This window comes from Brienomyrus brachyistius, chromosome 20 (genome assembly GCF_023856365.1).
Source record: "Brienomyrus brachyistius isolate T26 chromosome 20, BBRACH_0.4, whole genome shotgun sequence".
Classification (NCBI taxonomy): Eukaryota; Metazoa; Chordata; class Actinopteri; order Osteoglossiformes; family Mormyridae; genus Brienomyrus; species Brienomyrus brachyistius.
In genome coordinates this window covers 18,297,470-18,311,877 of record NC_064552.1, presented here as the reverse complement: position 1 = coordinate 18,311,877, position 14,408 = coordinate 18,297,470, and the positions used below count along the sequence as shown (strand labels likewise).

At 40.6% G+C, this 14,408-nt stretch overlaps 1 protein-coding gene across 5 annotated transcripts in view; it reads left to right on the top strand.

Moving 5' to 3' along the window:
* Window positions 1–6,959: 6,959 nt before the first annotated feature.
* LOC125715369 (Snf2-related CREBBP activator protein) overlaps window positions 6,960–14,408 on the top strand; it is a 48,398-nt gene continuing 40,949 nt past the window's right edge. The window contains exons 1-2 of one of the 5 annotated variants that reach the window (XM_048986755.1): window positions 6,960–7,019; window positions 14,337–14,405. The gene's annotated coding sequence lies outside the window, so the exon portion shown is untranslated. The other 4 variants (XM_048986754.1, XR_007384021.1, XM_048986757.1 and 1 more) reach the window with 4 other exon arrangements.

The following is a 14,408-nucleotide window of genomic DNA, read 5'->3' as shown; positions in this document are numbered from 1 at the left end:
TCAGCCCTGCTTCCGATGCCTTGTCGGTCACCTGCGGGATCCCTGGTTCAACTCCTCAGTCGCCTGTGGGTTCCCTACTTCGACTCGTCGGTTGCCTGCGGGTCCCCCCTTTTGGTGCCCCAGTGCCTGTCTGCATTCCCGGTGATTTGTCAGTTGGTGTCTTGGTTATTGCCCCTGTGCCTGTTCTGTGTGTCTGTCCTGTTCCCGATACCCCATTAATGTTTTGCTCTTGTTTTCCAGGTCTCATGTCCTCGGTCTGGTCCTTTCGCTCCCTTTGTGCACACCCAGAGTGCGTGCCTTTGGGGGGGTTCTGTCATGCCCCACTCGTCTGATCTTCCCGTGTGCCACGCCCCCCTCGTTAACCTTGTGTGAAATCCTGATCTCACCAGCTGTTTCCTGTTATTTCCAATTAGTCCTGTGTATTTCAGTCCGCGTCCTGTCATTGAAGTCAGTATGTCGTTACCTGTGTTGCCTCGTATACCGCTGTTTTCCCTCAATAAATCCCATTTCCCGATTCTCCGTGTCCCTGGTCCTGCTATTTCCCCGGACACGTCAAAACAAAAATAACCTTAATTATACACAAATAATGCTAAATGAAATAAAACAGTACAACCGAGCATACCCTTGTCGTCTATTGGGTGTATTTAATGTAAGATATTCCCTGCTGGAAACCCTGTTCTGTGTCTGTGTGATCACTCTGCATCACCTCATGTTTAGTTTAAGTCATCCCTCATTGTTGTATTTCGTAACTGTCCTTTTTTTCACTCTTTCATGGTTTTGTTTCTCAGTGTTTGAATTAAAGCTCACTCTGTCTTAAAAGTTGCTTAGTGGACTGTCATCCATGACCCAACGTTATATTTTCTGATTAATATACACATATGGTGCATGTATAATTTTGACACTAAAATACCATTTTGATACTGAATTACATTTACAATTATGTTTTGATTGCAGTGTTTCATTTTGTAAGAGGTGTCAGATTTGCTTTTGTGTTGTTAGTGAAGTTTGTATGTATAGTGTTGAGAAAATGAGCTTAGTTTAAAACAATGTGTGTAAATAATTGTAAAAACTTCAAAAAATACTATGTGGATGAAGCAGCAGCACTGTGTAGCAACAAAGAAAGGAGATGAAGGCTGCAGAAGTCACTTGGTCTTGTGATTACAGTAACTCTGAAAGTATTTGATGAAATTTTTTCAAACCTTTCAGACACAATGGGTGAAGATCTAGAAGTGAATGCATTCTGAGATGAATCACATCAAAATTAAAGTAGCACCTTCATACCTGTCGGCAAAAAATGATTGTGGGGATATTGAATTCTGTTTCTTAGCCTTTGCCCCAGTCAGTGGCAGCACAAGAAATAACAGGCACAGATCTAATGAACTTGATTACATTGAAGACAAGTCAGACAAAGCTGTGGCCTGTACTGCGAAGCAGGGTTACTGGTTTATTGGGGTAACTTGTCGGATTTAAGGTAGTCTGGGCAAAATGTAAGTGAACGAATATGAAGTACATTTAAACCGTGGTACCTTAAATCCGACAAGTTACCCCGATAAGGCAGTAACCCCGCTTCGTAGTACAGGCCACTGGGCTTTTACAGTTTGTCTCGATTGCTTATGCACTATTCTCAGAATAGTACTTCTGCTTTGAAAATGCGCTAACACATTTTTGAAGGCTGCTCACACACTTTGAAAATTTTTTTATTCTGAATAAAATGAAATAATAGTGAAGATATGAGAGTTACCAAATTCTAAGATAAATTGCCTCAAAATTAAAGCAGAACTGCATTGTAATAATAAAGAGAAGGACAGCCTCAGATACTTGATCTTGTTACTGTGGCAACTCAAAAAGTATTTGCAGGCACATTGTAAGCGTGAAGGACAGGACCTGATCAATTTTGAGACAAATCACCCAAAAATTGAAACAACAGTGATAGGTGGTGGCAGAGGATAGAAACAGGGGGGATAGGTGGCAGGAGAGGATGGAAACAGCAGCGATAGGTGGCAGCTGACCAAAGAAGCGGCGGTGATAAGTGGAAGCAGAGCACAGAAACAGCAGCAATAAGTGCCGGCAGAGAATAGAAGTAGCGGCAATAGGTGGCAGAAAAGGATGAAAAGAGCAGCAATAGTTGCTATAGATATATATAGATTATTATTATTGTTGTTGTTTGTTGTTGTTATTATTATTATTATCACACGTTTCATTTATAGACACCATTCAAGACATTCAGGGAAGCCTTACAAAGACAGCATAATGAAACAAGACATAAAAACACAATAAACAGGCAAAACACATAGTAGCAATCAATTATTAGGAAATATTAGGTAAATTAGGTAGGGAAAAAAATCTGTATTACAGATGTGTTGAGGGAGAGAGTTCCGGAGGTGTGGAGTGGCACGGCTGAATGCTCTGAACCCATAGCAGGCAGATGAATAGGAGGTACAGTGAAAGTGAAGCAGGAAGGAGAATTAAGGGTGTGATAGGGTAGGCAGATGCGAAGGAGATCAGCAAGATATGGAGGTGCAAGATTATGTAGAGTCTTGAAAGAGAGAAGCAGAATCTTAAAGTAAATATGGCATCTAACAGGTAGTCAATGAAGTTGCTGGAGGACTAGAGTGACAGACAGACAGACAGACAAACAGACAGACAGACTTTAATAATCCCAGAGGGAAATTGTAATTTCCAGTAGCTTCATACCACAGTGCTATAAACATAAACGGCAGAAAAAACACAGAGAAAAGACTATAAGGACATACATTAAAATGGAGCTACTCCCTATTGTGCTGTATAAATGGGTCAAAGTAAAAATAAATAAATGAATAAAAGCCTTAGTATAACCCTACACTAAGTGGGATTACTGAGCCTCCATGCATGATATTATAAATTAGTTATACTATTATGATCATGCATTGTGATGACTGACTCACAGAGTAATGGGTAAATGACCAAATAAAATTAGTCTCCCTCCCGCCCAGAGTGGAGTTGTAAAGAGCAATAGCACGGGGAATGAAGGTCTATTTTTTAATCTGTTTGTACTGCACTTGGGGAGAAGTAGCCTGCTGCTGAACAGACTTCTCTGCTTGCTGATGGTGGTGTGCAAGGGGTGGCTGACATCCTCCAAAATAACCAGCAGCTTATTCAACATCCTTTTTCCAGCCATTGTTACCAGGTTGTCCAATGTCATGCCAACCATAGAGCTGGCCCATTTGATCAGTTTGTTCTTCTTTGTTGTAATGCCCCCCCCATCCCACCACAGCATAGAACAGCACACTGGCAATCACTGTTTGGTAAAACATCATCAGTAGCTTACTGCAGATGTTGAATGATCATATCTGTACTATGAAATAGATTAAACCCAGACTGAGATTGTTTGAACACAAGATTATCAGTATGGAGAGAATAAACCTGAGCTTTTCCAAGCATTTTTAGAGGAATTGTCATACCCTGCCCATCTGTTTCCTCCCTAATGAGGCCCTAACAAGCCAGCTTGTTTGACTTATCTCTTGTTCCTGCCCTTGTGTTCCTCACTCCAGTTGCATCTTGTTTGCTCCCTTCTTAGCTGTATATAAACGTGCTTCCCAGTCCTGTCATTGATGTTGTTCCAGTGTGTTGCTAGTGCCTCCCCTTGTTCCCAGCCTCCTTTCTTGGATCCCCCATGGTTCTGTTTTTTTCCAGTGTTTGCTCAAGTTCAATAAACTTTTGTTTTGCTCCAATGCCTCCTTCATCTGTTTGCACAATAGGAATGGAAAATTTGAGACTGTATGAAAATAATTCAGATTGTTGGGGTCAGCACATTCATCACTGCTTAAAATTCCTAGAATTACATTCAGGTGCACCATATCAGGTGAAAATGATTAGAACATCATTACAGAGCTTTTTGGTGGAGCCTGTCTTATTTAAACCATAGACATTTAGTTTTATTTGCTCTTCATTGTTGAAATGAGTGGTATCACCATGGTGAGATCCAAAGAGTTCTCTGATGCCTTCAGGAAGAAGATTGTAGATGCATATGAATCTGGGAAGAATATAGAAAGATCTCAAGAGAGTTTGGAATCAGCCATTCCACTGTCCGGAAAATAATTAACAAGTGGAGAACATATAAAACAACTACCAGCATGGCCAGGGCAGGCTGTCCTAACAAGTTCAGCCTAAGAGCAGATGGCAAGATGTTGAAAGAGAGCTAAGGAGTATGTCCTCATTACAGCACATTGCCGCACCCACCACATGACAAACCACCTCAGGGATGAGAACTTGAGTGCAGCATGTGATACCTGAAAATCACACTAGTTCAAATGGACCACTGTGTGTTTTTTTCCAGTGGCTGGAGTGCCAATCCTGCCACCAACCCCCAAACTTCCCTGTAAGTTGGAGGACCTCCTTACAGGGCTGTATGTAAAATTAACGTCATACCCAGGACGGATGCTGAAAGAAGTCTCCAAAAATCCTAAAATGTTATCACCGGTCATACAGGAAGTTCTTGCCACAGTTGATGTGAAGGTACATGCATCTAACATCAGAAAGAGACTGTACAAGTTTGGTTTAAGTGGGAGGTGTGCAAGGAAGAAACAAAAGAACGTCATAACAACTGTGAAGCATGGGCGTGGAAATATCATGGTGTGGGGCTGGTTTGCTGCGGCAGAACCTGGCCAGCTCACCATACAATCCACTATGAATTCTTCATCATATCAGAGGGTGCTTGAGGACAATGTGAAAACATCTGTCCAGAAGTTGAAGCTGAAGTGCAAATGACAATGACCCAAAACATTCCAGTAAATCTACCAAAAAATGGCTTAGAAGAAATAAATGAAGAGTTCCGGAGTGCTCAAGTCAAAGTTAAGATGCTGTGGGCTGAAGTGGAAGTGCATGCAAGACACCCTTCAAACATTAGCTTATGGAATTCTGCATTGGAGAGTGGGCAAAACTTCTGTTGATGTCAGAGACTGATAGACGGTTATAGGCAACGTCTCATTGAGGTTGTTTCAGCTAAAGAGGGGACATACTAGCTATTAGGGCACAGGGTGTCCTAACTTATTCTTCAGTAGGAATTGGCATCTTTGTTAATTTCCTGTGTTAAATTAGTGAATTTGTTTCTTGTTTTTGCATAGGTGATGCAAATACATCACCTTAATCTATATATATAATTTTAAAGAAGAATTAATATTGATATTTTGGTTTTTCTTAATAAAGAACTAAATATAAAACATTTTCACGACTGAGCATACCCTTGTCGACTATTGGGTGTATTTGATGTAAGATATTCCCTGCTGGAAACCCTATTCTGTGTCTGTGTGATCACTCCGCATTACCTCATGTTTAGTTTAAGTCATCCCTCATTGTTGTATTTTGTAACTGTCCTTTTTTTTAACTCTTTCATGGTTTTGTTTCTCAGAGTTTGAAATAAAGCTCACTCTGTCTTGAAAGTTGCTTAGTGGACCGTCATCCATGACCCAAAATGAAAAGGAGTGCAAACAGGCTTTTACCATTTGAGTAGAAAGAGCATCCAGGTAAAAAAAAAAAACATGCATTTGCATTTCCACTTAATCCATTCATTAATTCTAGAAGTTGCAGAGGTTAGGGGTTGTGGGAGGAGTAAGGTTTGGATAGGAGGAGGGGTTAATGAGTTGGCTCACAGAATACATTATTGTGCTTCTGAAGGCATCTTCTCCTGTTTCAGGGTTATTTGGTAGACTTAAATCTCTGAAGTGATCTGATTGCTACAGTGTGCTGTGCTTATAACAGCTTGGAAGAAACACAATTCTGAGTATTGGCAAAAGTCAGCACACTAATATGAGAAATGCTAAAGGAGGTTTTTACTTTTCATTCATTTTTTCTATATTGTTTTATCCTATGCAGGGTTGCAGGGGTCCAGAGCCCAATGGGCACCATGCAGGGTTGGCACCAACCAATTGTAGGGCGCACACACTATTCACACACACATTCCGTAGATATAGATCCAGGAGTGTAGGATGGTTAAGGATACCCTGGCAGGGGGGCCAGCACTTTATAGGGGCCTCACGATATAAATTTTGGGTCCCAGTCAGCAAAATCTAGGGGCCCAGAGTGACACTTTGCCAGGGGGCCCGTAGTATCTAATTATATCCCCTACTTTTATTTTACCTATTTTATTTAAAGTGCCAGAGAAGATTTGAAAATTACAACTGATTACAAAATATCATTAGATTACAAAAAGAATAAACAATAACTGTATGTGCAAAGTGAAAAGTCCAGTGCTATCTGCTTTAAAGATCAAAAATGCTGGTCTGGCCTGTTGGGGGAAGGGATTACAGAACCTCACATTTAAAACTCCAGATGGAAATTTGAGTGCAATTAAATATCTGAAATTCCACCTCAAGGTGTGTCTTCCTTCAGAATAACTTCGCTATATATTCATAAAAAAGTTTTATTTTCAAAAAATTAGAATGAATGCAATGATTGATAAACAAAAAAGTGTGTGCATTATCATAGCCTTTTTCTTCCAGCGTATCTGTTTATTGTCTGAAATTATGCACTTTTTCACAACTAATGTTCTTTTGCTGTCACCTTGCAATTTATCTGTAAAGTAATTTTTGTACCACAGATACACAAAGATGTTGGAGACCAATATATGGCCATTCGAGGGAGCAAGTAAACAAAAATACACATTTTATATATATTATACACACATACACAAACACAAAACTAAAACGAGGTGCAATGTTAGGTGATTAGCAATAATATTATACACAATGGATATAGTACTGAAGATAGTTCACGTGTTTATTATAAGCCCATTGCACTTGGACGCGTACTTGCAGGAGTATTTATGTTTTTTTTACTAACAGGTAATATACTAACTAGGCATCGGGCTGGGAACTACGGTCTTATGGACTAGTGTTCCCATCATGCCAAAAGCATGAGAAAAGACGTCCACCGTGGCGGGCTCGCGGAAATATCGCGAGGTTTCGTTGTCAGCACTTTGTCATCTGCGGCTTTTCCACCATTTCGCTCCGTCTGAAGTCTCCTCCCCACAACCGCTATATTCAGTAAGCTAGACCCCGCACTCGTTCATCCGGCACTTTTTCACGCTCCCACGGTCCCATGAGCATGTCGTTGGGTACCCAGAGACAGATCTGTGTGGCCCCGTTGCGGATTGAGTGCGATTTCAGGTGGATGACGGCTTCTTCATCGACTTTTTAGTGAAAGAAATTTGGTTGGACATTTCAGGTAGGAGAAAAGTTAAGATGGCGGCAGCGACCGGGAGACGAGCGAGAGGGAGGAGGGTGGGGGGTGTTCAGGGGGGCTCCGAAGCAGTGGTGCGGTGATGCACGTTGTCTGTCCGTTACAGTATTGGATATGTCGTTTGTAAAATTGTGAAAAATTGCATTGGCGATGAATGTGTAATTGAGACGATGCGCTTTTCCCCGACAATGACTTTGCGAAAGCGGGACCTTTCACTCGTTGATGTACTTTCCTGTCATTTCTGCAGGAGCGTTGCCGTGTCGCTTAAACCTCCTTAGTCACCCCAGCCGACCCAACGACAAAATACGCGATTTTGATAATTTTTCGTCGTTGTTTTTATTTTGCAGTTTCTGGTGTACTAACATGCTTGGTTCGAAGTAGAGGCGAGAGGCAATTTCATAACGGCGGCAGTGCCGGTTCTTACTGGGTCGCGTTTGACCCCGCTTCGTGACGTCACGCCGGGGTTTGCTCCCGGTTAACCCGGTCGGTCGGAAAGCGGGTTTAAGGCGATCGCCCCACGCTTTCCGCGGAGGCCTAGATGGGAGATGCAGCCCATCCGCTGCCAGCGCCGAAGCGAATCAATCACGTAGAAATGAGCTTCAGTGAGCCGGCGGGTTACATAAGCTGAGCCGCGCGCAGGGGGGACGGCGGTACAGGCGGCCGCACCGCGCGCAACGTCGCGGCTCATTGTCCGGCCGCGGAAACTTTTACCGGCGATCCTGGTTTACCGGGCACGGAGAGACGGGGGCCGAAGGTGTTGCGGCGGGCGGCCGGGAGGTGACGAACTCCATTGATACATGTACGTGTTTAGGTGAACGGGGGGAGGGCTGCCCTTACTGGTGCATCGGCTTATCGTCTCGACCTGCTCTGCTGTATTTACGCGGAAAAGCTGTCTGGCCCACGCCGAGTTGGTTACCGGCCTGCGGCGTGATTCGAAGCTCGGATTTACGACTGCGGCCGAGGTGAGGATGCGACTGCACAGCCTTTGACGATAGCCATGCCCTGCTCTGTCGTTACGCTTGTTCGTGAGCCACCGCATTGTTATAAAATTAATCAATACTGATGAACAACTCCGTTATTGCGTTTCATACGGAATGCATGGGGTGAATGGGGAAAAGGCGCCGCTGTATCGCCTTATGGAGAGGCATTGTGGCCCCCTTTGTTAAAGTTAATGGCATCAATCGGCGGACTTTCTGTTTCCTTTTTACTAGCAGGTGTTAGCGGGGAAAGCGCAGACTGGCCTGTAATGTACGCCTGTGGTCCATTATTTACGGTGTGTAAAGGGCTGCGTGAATTGCGGCGTGCCCCTTCCTGCCTGGTGTCCTTCCACTCTGAAGTAGGGAGTGTGTGGGCTCGCTGTCATCTCAGGGTGCCTGTAGGAGGGCTGATCTCAGCATCACCGATTCCTTTTATTTCCCTATTTGAGGAAAATATACCGTAACTATGAGAAACAATGACTGGTGCATGCTTTATGGTAATATAGAAGCCCGAGTTGTACTCATTTTGGGGTGGGCTCTCGGCTTGATCAGTGGAAGACATTTGAAGAGTGCCTTAATTGCATGTTAGGGTTGTCATCGTGTGTCTCCACATTTTGCTCTTAACGTGACACAGCCCTTTGGGATTTCTGTATATGCTTCATTCAGAACTATTATGGAATATTGTTCAGGTCAGTTCAGAATGCAGTTTTGCTGTAAGTACTGTGCATATTCAAGCAATGACAGATTACATCATTCCTATAGGTTATTTTTCATATGTAATGGATGTAGCACTAAGAATTTATTTTTCAGTGTTGACCAGATGAATTCACATTTAAGTACTCAATATTCAATGAAAAGCAAGAGCAACACAAATGGAAAAGTCTTAATATTGAAGCCTATTAAGTACAACACTGGTTAAAATAACTTGGTCACCATAAGTTTAAACCTGATTGCTTGCTGTCTCACACAACTGCATCGGTGTACTTTTTGATAAACACCAGTGAATTTTTATTAAAAAAAAAAAAAACATTTTCATTAGAAAAATAACTAACTGTCCTATGGCCTGGTTCAACACATCTGGGAAAGCCCCTGGGGTTTAGCTGCTGTATGCATATTTATATATACATAAATGTATATACACCAATGAACATGTAACTAGTTATGTGTAGACCAGCAGATGCGAAACACTGGGCTTGCGGATCTTTTTCAGCATGCAGAGAGAAGTGACAGGTCAGATGTAGAGCAGCACAACAGGGATAAATAACATGTGAATGTGGCACTGGTGCTTCTCTCAGGGCCTGTGTGAGGTTGCTGGATGCTGAAGGTGAGCTCTGCTGCATGGCCTCCACACACAGTAGCTTTTTTGTTTTTGCAGAGCAATGTTGGTTTAATTCTACTTCCATGAATGTTTTGTAGCCGTCAGAGTCTTTAGATTCTGTGTGAAATTAGATGGTTTTGCGAACAGCTTCTGGATATGCTGTCATTTGTTTTGTTTATGAGAATGTTCTGCTGTTGTGATGGATGCTGTTTCTTATTGGTAGATGTCATTTAACATAGTGTTCATAGTTGGTATATTAGTGGTTAATTGTGGAATAACCTTTTCCTTTGTTAATGTTTTTTGTGTTATTCCAATAAATGGAGAAACCCATTCCGATTTCCTCTAAATGAAATATCCACCCTCCCTCCATCCTTTTATGGTCTTTTGCTTGTTGGGTTAAGTCACTGTAATTGAAATCTTTCTACTGTCCGTATCTCTGCAGTGTGACCAGATATGCTTGATATGAATGATGTACAAGTCTGCTCCTATACTTCATTTTAGTTTCATTGTTAGCAACCTCTAACTGCTCAGCTGGTGCTTGTGATCACAGGTTGTCATGCTCTGTAATTGTAAAGACTTGCCCTGATATTGTCAGTTTACCTGCACATAGATTGAATGTTTTTGCTGATAATTTTAAAAACTTTTACTTGCTTTATATTTACCAATATAGTTTACAAAGAACATGCCAGAAAAGGTTAATGAATTTTAAGCTTTTAAGAAAATTTGTAGTAGTTGTACATGCATCAAAACCACTTTTGCATGGGTGTTAAGGCAGAGCCCCAGGTGTGCAAGAATAAGGCCGTTCAAACAATTGCCCTTTGGGGGCACCATTGCTTCACGGCCCCAGGGATGAGGGTTTGAATGCAGAATCTCAGTGTTATGAAGGGCTGTGGCCTGTACTGCGAAGTGGGGTTACTGGCTTATCGGGGTACTTTGTCAGATTTAAGGTACCGCAGTTTAAATGGACTTCATATTCGTTCACTTACATTTTGCCCAGACAAATCCGGCAAGTTACCCCGATAAGCCAGTAACCCAGCTTCGTTGTATAGGCCCCAGCTCTGGGCATTTTCTGTTGCTCCTGCTGTCTCATTAGTGTATCTAGATTGCTTGTAGGGCCCTCTGTGTGTCCCTGTGTGTTTATGATGGAAATTGTTCTTTCCTTCAGTTAATTTAATTATGATATACTATTAGATGGTATATGAATCACAAAAATAATCGGGTCATAATTAAACCAAATATGTGTTAATCAGATGTTGTCTAGATTCAGAAATTGGAGCCAGTTATACTTTATAGGAATGCATTTACGCATCATTGCTTTGGATAGGTTTAGAACATTTTAAAAATGCTTCAGGTTTCTAGAAAGAACTTTACTTTAATTTGGCTGCAGAATTGATTATGATTAGGTTTGTGTATTGAATGCAATGTTTGTGGAAAGCATTAACAAGTACATTAAGTGGGTTCAAAAACTTTTAAAATAGGTATTTATTAAACATTGAAAATCTGTATGACATCTTATGGTTTTAATAATGTATACCCGTGTTTGAGTAAATTAGTAAGCACTATGTCTACACACCTTTCATATGTCCATGAAGGGTGTTTATTTTCGTATTAGTTTAGTATTACTTACCTGGAACCAAAATGTAACTTATCCACTTGACACTTGTGTAAGTCAGGTATTTGGCCACATAAAGATATTAATATGAATGCAGTGATTCTGAAATGTTAATCTGATGGGACACATTAGATTGAGTGAAGCAAAATCTTCCCAGAAAAAAATGTTTTGGCAAGGTTAACCTGTTTGGGTTTTAGTACATCAATACATTTAACCCTCTGCTGTTGACGGCATCGTCGGCGATGCCGCGTATCTTTCTCGTGTATTTCAGTTCATAACTCGCTGAAATCTTTTATTATAGAAGCATGAAAAAAATGCTGACAATCAGTAATCTGTCTCCTTTTCAAAACGTCCATTGTTGGACGTATTAAAGTTTTTAAAATTACGTTAAATTAGCAAAAAAGTAAACCATGTCACCTTTCTTTGTTTTACCTGTATTGGGGGCGTGTAGTGCCACCCTCACCTGAAGATCGCTATTCGCATTTTAAATAGCCACATTTCCGCGTATTCAAATCGCATTCGTGTGGTAATTTGATGAACAACGCAACGGTGAAACGCGACCCAGATACATCCCCATCGGCACCATAAAAGGTGGGAGGGATGTGGCCAGGTGTGAATGGCTCATGCATACACATGAAAGTTGCTACATATATAGGATTTTCTTATTTTTTCTTAATTCTTAATATATTTGTCCAATTGAATGTTGCAACTACACAATTTAGTCATCTTCATGTAGCTAAGACTTTGGTGATCAGATATCTGGGATCAAAACAAACTTCCACCATTGCTTACTATGTACTTTTATAATGTTTCTGCAAGTGTTCCAAACTGCGTTTTGCAATGTCTATACTTTGTCAAATTACAAACTTCACATTAATCTGACATATTTACAAAGTACACTAAGATTAAGATGAGTTTTAATGCCAAAACAAATATATAAGAGAATTTATTTGCCATGAATTAAGTTTATGATATTGAATGAAATGCGTGACCATGCCCCAGTCAGTGAAAATGTGTTCCCTAGACCCCAGAGGGTAATAGTTTTATTGCAGGGATTAAAGGAATGCATTGAATTAAGGAATCTTTTTTTTATAGAGCAGAATGTTAACGTACAGCAGTGCAAGTTCCTGACTTTAATCTCAGTTACTGTGGAGTTCCACACACAGCATTTGTGCGTCCTTCAGGGGGGTGTTCCACAAATTAGAATTCTTTAGTTGGCTGGGTTAACTTAAACTAGAAGTCAGTATCGTCCAATAAGAGTTTAAGTAAGTAGCATTCTTATTGGACGGTCCTGACTTCTAGTTAACCCAGCTAACTGAGAAATTCTACTTTGTGGAACACCCCCCAGCTCTACAACTAGCTTTCCAAACAAAGTCCCTCTTTACCTCATGTTGTTCAGTAACATTTGGAGACCAAGAAGATTGAAGGAAACTTTCATCCATCCTTTCAAACATTGTTTCTCAAGAAGTTCCTGATGTTTTAATTTTCTTATTGAAAAATGTATGAAGATGTGCAAAGTATCCAGATCCCGTATTTATTCAGATCCTTCTCTTTCACCATTTTGCCTGTATTTCAGTGAAATCTTCAGGTCACGGCGGAAATATTTCTGGTAGCTGGGAGATACAAACCATTAGCATAGATGGCCAGTTTTTCACAGTAGTGAAGGAAAGGTGTCCTTGTTCATGTGCCTATATTTCCTTGTATCCTTGTTTTGTGTTTGATCTTAGTTTGAGACAGCATAACACACTTTTGTACTCTATTTTTTGGATTTACAATGCTTGATGAAATATGCAGTATGATTTTAAAAATCATCAAGAAACTACCCAGTTTCAGGGAGGCTGCGATTCAAACTCTGTTTATTCAGTTGCTTGGGGGAAGGATGAGATATCTGCTTACCCTTGGCTAAAGAAGTGCGAGATATAGGTGGCATTGAGATGTTATTCAGGATAAAATTGCTTTGTTTCACATTGCTTTTTGTTGTGTGGTTGTGGCTTCCAAACATGCAGGCATCGCGTGACAGGTGCTTGTTGGTTTGTTCTTTTGTTATGATGATGTCAAGTAACTCGTAACTTTTTATTGGAATCTGTCTAGCCATATTCATACCTTCTCAATGTATGTATGTTTATAATGTGCTATTTGCCTTGCTGGTAAGTTGCTTTGGACAAAAACATCTGCTAAATAAAAGTGAATGTCGTGCTGCATCATGTATCAAAATGCTTATCATTGGTCCAGTTGCAATTGATCTTGGCAAACTGTTGTATTGCCCTCCACTAGATGTGTGTGTGTAAGTAAGAGAGAGAATATGCTATTATGTGTCCAATTTTGTGTTACACTTTAATATGAATGAATTTACTAGTGCTGAGAAAGGGGAACTTTAAATTTAAAGGGACATGTCCATGTGAAAAGTGGAAGTTGCTCAATTGGCTATAGCTCTTCATAAGTAGCATTCATGGTTCCATAACTATGCAAAAAAAAAAAGTTAATTCAGTTTTGTAGAATGCGGGTAAAGAAACGCGTCTTATGCATTATTTTCTACAGGTGCAGGTGGCCTAAGGCTGCTGTGTAATCACAATGAGGCATTTGGTCACTGATATGTGTGTGTGTCTGTGAGAGACATGTATATATATGTATGTGTATATGTATATGTGTTGTGTGTGTATATATATGTGTGTATATACATATATAAAACAAGCAAAACTTTGCTGTACATGAATGTGTTTATGTCATGCATATGAAAGCCTTTGGTTTGTGTTAATTTTGTGTTGTGCGCTAAAGTGCCAATTTGCTTCCAGAGTTTTGCAGGCATATTTTCCTGGAAGTAATTACTTTTTCTACTAATCGCAGCATGTCATTCATTGGCTCTTTGTTCAGAATTCATATTGCTTTTTAGCAATATGGCCACATGGCACTTTTATACCAGTTTGACAAAATATGAAATACCCATTATAAATCGGATATTTAATGGTAACCTGGACTGCATACTTGTTGTGATGAATCGATGATTGTACAAAAACATTGTTTGAATATGCTTCATGGAGAAAAAATGCATGTGGATGCGCACACACACACTTTGAAATCTCCTCTGTTTCAGCTTCATTGGAAAGCTAGGAATTGAACCTTTGTGATGTAGGTTAAACATATGTAAGCTTGCTTTAAGAATCAAATAGATTTTCATAGAGGTCTTATAACATGCCAAATTCTTCTCCTTTTGCAGAAGCAGAGGTCCTTTAACTCACCATCCTGGAAGTGGAAAGCATTGACCCTGGTCCAACACCACAGTCAGGTG